The following is a 7,283-nucleotide window of genomic DNA, read 5'->3' as shown; positions in this document are numbered from 1 at the left end:
AGGAGGAGAAGGAGGAGAAGGGAGAGGAGGAGGAAGAGAAAGAGAGGGGGGAAGAGAGAGAGAGAGATGAGAGAGATGAGAAGGATAGATGAGAAAGAGAGGTGGGGGAGGGAGAAGGGAGAGAATATGCTAAGCAGACAAGGGGGCAGCACGTCTCATTTTTTCCCTCATAAACCTGTAAGATGATGGAAGCTTTCTGACTCAGCAGCTCAGCTGGAAAGAAGCAAACAGCCACTGAGGCTAACTGAGGCCAAGCAGAGGACGAAGAGGACTGTCTTGCCTCTGAAGAGCTCCCTTGTCTCCCTTCCCCCTCCCCCTGCACAGTTTTCTTCTAAAAACTTCTCAGAAGTAGATATTCATGGAAATGAACCAACCCTCCACTGTACCTGCCCAGCACTCCTCCGGGGCTGCTCTTACACACATGAGAAATCATCCAGAATTTTCTTCCAATGCACACGGGCTAGAGAGTACAGTACCCTTCAGCCTTTTATCCCTGGAGTTGTTCTCATGAGGTATAGGCTAGAAACTCCAAATCTTTCCAAAAGGGGTTGCATACTTACAGTGGGTCCAGGCGCCATCCACAGGGCCAAACGGACCTGCTTGGTTTGCTTTATTATTTATACCTCCAGGGCCTCCTGAAGAGGCAGAGTGTGGCCAATTGAAGCAGCTAGCTGAGAGTCAGTCAATGGGCTTCCAGGAGCAATGGCTACACCACTTCCCCTGAAGGATCCTCCTCACCTCCCACTCCAGAGCCCAACCACAGGGAAGAGCTATGTTCAGACTACGCCCCCTGGGCGGGAGCTACCTTAGCTCTGGCCACTCATATCTTTTGCAACTTTTTTTTTGTTTGTTTCTCAATCACTGTCTGGAAATTGGGAGAGTCAACAGGGGGATCCGCCTTTGGTATTGACATTGAAGAGTCAACCCCCAAATCACCTTTGTCCTCCATGGTAAGAGATGTGTGGTTAGACAGTCATTCCTTCACCCTACCTTTGCCTTCATTCTTTTTATTTCCTTACGCTTCATGCTAGTTGTCAGTTCTGACCCTGTAGACCCCCTTGAAGATCCTTTTGAGGAATGGTCTGAGAATGGATGAGCAGATAACCAGATCCATCATTCCTGTTGCGGTGACAAACCAAAGACCTCAATGGTTGGTCTTGACTGTCAACTTGATGGATTTAGAATCACCATGGAAACAGATCTGTGCAGGGCGTTTGCATTAGGTTCATTCAGGTGAGAAGTCTCACCCTGAGTGTGAGCAATAGCCTTTAGTGGACTGAGGTCCTAGACTGAAGGAAAGGGAGAGACTGAGTTAAGTGCCAGCGTTCATCTTTCTGTTTCCACGTGAGCAGCTGCCTCCTGCTGTCATGGCTACCAACACGGACTGGACCCTCAGACTGTAAGCCAGAATAAACACTTCCTTTTTAAAGCTGATTTTGTCAGGTTCCCTGTCACAACAATGAGTCAAAGTCTAAGACAAACTGATGTACCAGTGTCTGGAGCCACTTACAAAGGTGACTTCGTGTGTTTCTGTCACATATTCGATGACATGATGTTTGCATTTTGTTCCTCTTTTGTTTTTCTGCATTTCCCAGGCTGTGTATTCCTTGGGAATTAAATTTCTAAATGTATAAAATAAAATAAAATAAAATAAAATAAAATAAAATAAAATTCTTCTTTCTACTTTTCTCATTTCCAGAGTCATAAGGAATGATGTCAGCACCTTCCAAAACCAATGGCCCTGGTTAGGAAAAGCAGTAGCCTCACGGGTCAGTTTCCAGTTCTGCTAACGAGCTGCCACATACAGCAGACCCATTGGGTATTCCCGTTCCACAAAGTAATGATTCCCAGTAGCTTCTGTGACCCTGGAGGATGTGACTCTCACCTCCATCTGAGCAGGTGGAAAACCAGGAGAGTGTTTATCCAGAAACTGTTCAGCTGCAAACTGCTGTGGTCATGACCTCAGTCACTGAGGCTGTGAGTGACAGGGAATTTGGGACTCAGAGCCTTCAGCAGAAAGATCCCTGAGCCAGCCAACTCTTTACTCCCAGAGACTAGGCCTGCCTGGGGATGTGTGCTGGAATCAGAAGCAGCGTACAATCATGCTCAAGAAGTGCTCCATAGAGAACAGCCTGTGGCCAGCGCTGGTGGTCTCATCTGGGCAGGGGCTGCAGAGGTGGAGACTGAGAACAATTGAGTCAGGTGCTGACCCAGAATTTGCAACTATACCATGGCTTTGGGAGGGAAGAACCCTGCCCACTAATGACAGGGTGAGGCCTGTGTCAGTCCCATGGCCACACCTGCCCATCTCTTCCAGACACTCTCTATGCTTCAGGCCAAACTCCCACAGGAGACACGCAGGGAGAGTCTTGGGTGAGAAACCTAAGTCTTAGCAGGTTTAGGCTGCATGGGGTAATAGCTAGAGTCAGGCAGTTCTCAGAGGCCTCAGCAGAGGAAAGACCAACCTCTTCCATTAGGAGACCAGGAGGCTGCTGCCAACCACATATGCAGTATGGCCCAAGGTTTGGACCTGATGACCATCAGGGGCTAGAAAGATACAAATAATTGTCTATCTGGAGTCATTGCTATAAACTGGTGGCTTAGAATCACTGGTCCCACAGGACTGTTTTGTGCAAGGGCAAGGGAGTCATAAAGAATCCCCAGTCTCTCTCCCCTCCTCCTTGGGTTTTACTACATAGACCCCACAAAGGACCTCAGAACATTTAACATTCTAGTCCTGGATTCAAAGCTCTGATCCGAGGAGTGCATAGGAGAACAGAAGGGCACACACTGAGGTTGAGAAGAAGAGACTCTGAGAGGTTAAAGGAGATGACTAATCTCCCAATCCTGTCTGAAGAGCAGAGGATTGCTTCAAAAATGGAACATTCTTTAGTTGGGTTCTGAAGGATGAATAGGAGTTCTTCAGATGAAAACTTGGGGCCAGAATAGCTCATCATAAGTCTTGCAGCCCACAGGAAAGTGAGGGCACGATCTAAGGATTACAGACATTGAAAACACATCTTTACATCTTTAACCTGCCTGGTGTCTTAGTTGCACACAGGGTCTACTTTGTCTCTAGGGCAGCCTTCTCTACCTCTCTCTCAGCAGGTCCCTCCAGAGAGGAATCACCAGCTCTGATCCTAGCCTGGCATATCTGCCACACGGGCAGAGGCCATGCTCTTATCTGGGCATGTGCTGGTCTTAGAGCTTCAGATGAAACATCCCTCTGGAGAGCTGGACTGAGCAGGTGTGGAATAAGGCTCAAAATTCTCCAGAGGGCCACGATGCACACACACACACACAGGGTGGAGAGTCTTTCCTCTCTGTAACGGACTTCCTTCTGGTGCCTCCAGAGATATCTAGGACATCATTAAAAATCCCGCGGCTGGGGTGAATGGCAGAGTTGGCTAAGTGTTTACTGTGCAAGCTTCGGGACCTGAGGTCAAGCCCTAGAACTCATGTTTTTGAAAAGTTAGGTATAGCAATGCTTGCTTGTAATCCTGGAATTAGGAGACAGAGATGAGCAGATCACTGATGCATGCTGGGCCAGCTAGCCTAGCCACTCAAGAAGTTCCCGGCGAGTCGGAGACTCTGTCTCATAAAATTAAGGTAGTGCAAGCCATGCGATTCCATTGATAGAGTTCTTGTCTAGAATATGTTACGTTCTGGCCTCAGTTCCCAAGACTGCATGAGCTAAACGTGGTGTTGTGCCTTATAATCTTAGCACTCAGAAGAAGGAGAGCGGGAGATCCATCATCCTCAACTTCAGCCAACCTGGGCTACATGAGACAATGTCTTTGAAACACAAAGTGGATGGTACAGCTGAGGGTGTCCTCTGACCTCCATTTGTATGTTTACATGTATGTGGCCCTTCACAGACACACAGACATAGACACACACACACACACAGACACACACACACACACACACACACTACAAACAGCAGATAGCTATAAGCTGTTGAAACTAAGACAGAAAGACACAGAAGAGACTAGTGAACGGGAAAGATAACAGAAGGAGGTACCTGCTACCCAGCCAAGTCACCATGAACCTTGGTGTAAGGAAGGATGGGTCCCTGAAATGATAGTGCTAGCTATTCATTTTCCACATGGAGAAGAGTCAGTGTAGCCCTGGTCCACTGTATCTGCACAAACCAAAGAAAGAATCCCCAGGCCTATCACATGGCTGCTCATGAGACTGATGACAGCCAGTTCTGTCACACAAGTCCCCCGAAATGTCAAGACACTCAAGCTTCTAGCAGAAAACACAGGAGGCTGTATTTATGGTCTCAAGTTAAGCAAAGGCTTCCAAACGGCACACATACAACAGCCTCCTAAAAGGAACTGCCTGAGCCTGAAGATGCTGTTCTGGGGTGGGGAAATAGCTCTCAATAAAATGCTCGAACTATAAGTGAGAGGATGTGTTCAGGTCCCCAGCATCAGTAAGATCAAGGAGTAGGGGGCATGTACCCATAATCCTGGTAAAGAGAGACATGACAGGTAGAGCCTCAGAGTTCCGGCCGGCCAGCCTAGCCAATCGGCGAGCTCCCAGTTTAGTGAGCAAATTCTGACTCAAAAAACAACATACACGTGCACACTCTACTACACAAACACATAGACAAACAACTCTATTCAAAAGCCACCTGAGAGAGGTCAGAGATGAGCCAGACCGGGAGAAGGCACTTTACAATGCAGCCTATGATAAAGGACTCGTCTTTGGTGAGAACTATAAGAAAAAGAGAACATTGGAAGCAGGCAAAGATTTGAGTAACTGCTGAACAGCGGAAGCTAGTCAAACGGCAAGCAGGGAGCTGAGCCTCTTATCAGGGAGATGCAAAATGAAAGCCCAGCAAAACCATCACACACTGAACTGGGAAGGATTGACACAGTAGGGATGGGTGACTTCTTGGTTTGGTGGGACATCACCAGGGTTTGGGAAATTGCTCGGTAGAAGCAATTTAAGCCAAGCCTTTGCCTCCTTTCTGACCCATGCACCGCACCTCAGGGCACATGCTCAGTGACAGGGAGGGTGTGGGGTTAATAATAACATATAAAGCTTCAACCACAAGTTCCTGGATTAACTCCAACATAGAAATGGCCAAAATGTCTAGTAATGGGGCTATGGGGAAAGAGAGTCTCAGCCACCACCCCAGACCACAGTTTCTACTTTCTTGCATCACTCCGGTCTTTGTTGCTCATAGGACCCCTGGACGACACTGAAGATGGACAGCCATGGAGCCAGTGACCATGAAGCTGTGATGTAGATGACACTGTGGACCACAAGCCACAGGAGAACAAAGAGAACCACCTGGAAACCATCAGGTTAAAATCAACTGATCTGTCACTTGATTCACGGATTTAGGCTCCAACTGAGGAGCTGAGTTGGTCTATGTCAAATCGAGTAATTAAAATTAGTACCCTTTTCAAAGAAAATTTGATAATTTAAAGGAAATTTTCAGAGCTAGAGAGATGGTTCAAGAATTAAGAGCATCTGTGGCTCCTGCAGAGAAGGTAAATTCAATTTCCAGCACCCAGGCCGGTCAGTTGTCAACTGCCTGAAACTCCACTTCTGAAGGTGGGGTGGGGTTGAATGCTTCTTCTGGCCTCTCACTCATGCGTGTGCATGTAATGTGTGAAAACACACACACACGCACACACACACACACACACACACAGAGAGAGAGAGAGAAAGAGAGAGAGAGAGAGAGAGAGAGAGAGAGTTAAAAGTAAATCTTTTTCAGAATAATAAGATCCTAGATTATTGTGAAATTTTAGTAAAAATGTTGAAAATCTTTCTGAATACAATACAAGCAAGTAAGAAAAAAGAGAGTTTAATGTAAGTGTGTCTTCTTTGTTTTTGTTTTTTAAGTAGGTAGCATTCTCTCTATAAGAACAAAATCCCATCACACCAGGGCTGCATGTGGCTCAGTGGTAGAGCAGTTGCTTAGATGCCAAGCGTGAGGAGTGAGCCTACAGTTCAGTGCTAGAGTACTTCCCAACATGGCTGAGAGCCTGACTGATCCCTAACAGTATCAAGAAAAAAGTTATATCCAGAGACATTTCAAAGCCATGGAGAAGAGTTCTACAAACGTCACCAGGAAATAAACGATTTCACAAATAAATCCTAGAGATCTATTTTAAAAGAGGAGGAGATCTTTTTCCCATGTTAACAGTGGGGAAGAGCTCCCTCGGGATGGGATAGGGGCCAGACACTGTGGAGAAGGCAAGACGGCACACGTAGCACACGAGTCGGCCATGTTTCAAAAGTACTGCAGCGAACACAAGCTACGGCAAGTGAGCGTCTGAAAGGGGTCCTCGAGACAGAATGCTTGAGTTCTCAGCCTAGCCAGGCCTTCTGCAACAGCAAGGACCCCAGGGGTCCACACAGGCTGTCAGGGAAGAATGCAGCAAGGACGCTTTGCAGGGTTGTGGGGTTCCACTTCACCTAGCTTCTCTCTGTCCTTCGCCCTGCATCTGCAGAACACAGCAGTCTCCCGGGCGTTGTCAGCGCGCATGCGTGCTGATGAAGCATGTGTTTGGATCTCTCGGCGATTGTGAGTTCTGTAGTAGAGCAGCTTTCCTACGAGATGACAGGTTTCTTAACCAGGTCTTTGGCAGACTCAGGACTCTAAGGCAGGTTTGCCTCTGAACTCCCTATTGGCTCACAGACACTTAAGGACCGCAAAGAGCAACTGGGGATATAGCATTTTGGGGACAAGCTCTGACCTGTGTGACTCCTGCCCAGCCTGCAGCCCTACAGCTAGACATGAGCAGGACACATGATAAATTGCCTAAGCCTTTGGCTCACTCTCTTAAGGCCATAGACTAGCCCCCCCACACACACACACACGCACGCACACGAGCCCCAGGCCCTCCTTTCCCTCTGTCCCTCTTCCTCACAGCCCACACTGTTCCTCATCTCTTAACATTTTTCCTTTCTGTTCTGATCCAATAGCCTTCAGTTTTTAGTGAGTTCTCCAATACTTTTAAGTTTCTGCCCAACTTGCCCAGCCTGCCTCTGCCTCTGCCTCTCTTTTCCCTGGTCAGCCTGACTAAACAGATACTAATTCTGTTTAGTATCGAAGCTGGGAGTTCCTCACTCTTCAGAGAAGCCCAGGCTGACCTTTTCTCTTCCATCCACCCAAAGCATGGAGCTCCATGCTAGGCTCATCCGGTGCTCAGCAGAGCCATTAAAGGGGCCTGGCTTGTGGAATCCAACTGCTTGGTACTCAATAGGCCTCCCTGAGAAAGGTGAGAGCATGCTGTCCAGGAACCAGCCCAGAA

At 47.7% G+C, this 7,283-nt stretch overlaps 1 protein-coding gene across 1 annotated transcript in view; it reads right to left on the bottom strand.

Moving 5' to 3' along the window:
- Positions 1 to 744, bottom strand: part of Serpina12 (serpin family A member 12) — a 15,126-nt gene extending 14,382 nt beyond the window's left edge. The window contains exon 1 of the mRNA XM_028782063.1: positions 561 to 744. The gene's annotated coding sequence lies outside the window, so the exon portion shown is untranslated. The remainder of the gene's footprint in view (positions 1 to 560) is intronic.
- Between the last annotated feature and the right edge of the window lie 6,539 nt (positions 745 to 7,283).

Source organism: Grammomys surdaster, unplaced genomic scaffold, assembly GCF_004785775.1.
Source record: "Grammomys surdaster isolate TR1022 unplaced genomic scaffold, NIH_TR_1.0 690, whole genome shotgun sequence".
NCBI lineage: Eukaryota > Metazoa > Chordata > Mammalia > Rodentia > Muridae > Grammomys > Grammomys surdaster.
This window is presented reverse-complemented; position numbering and strand designations above follow the sequence as displayed.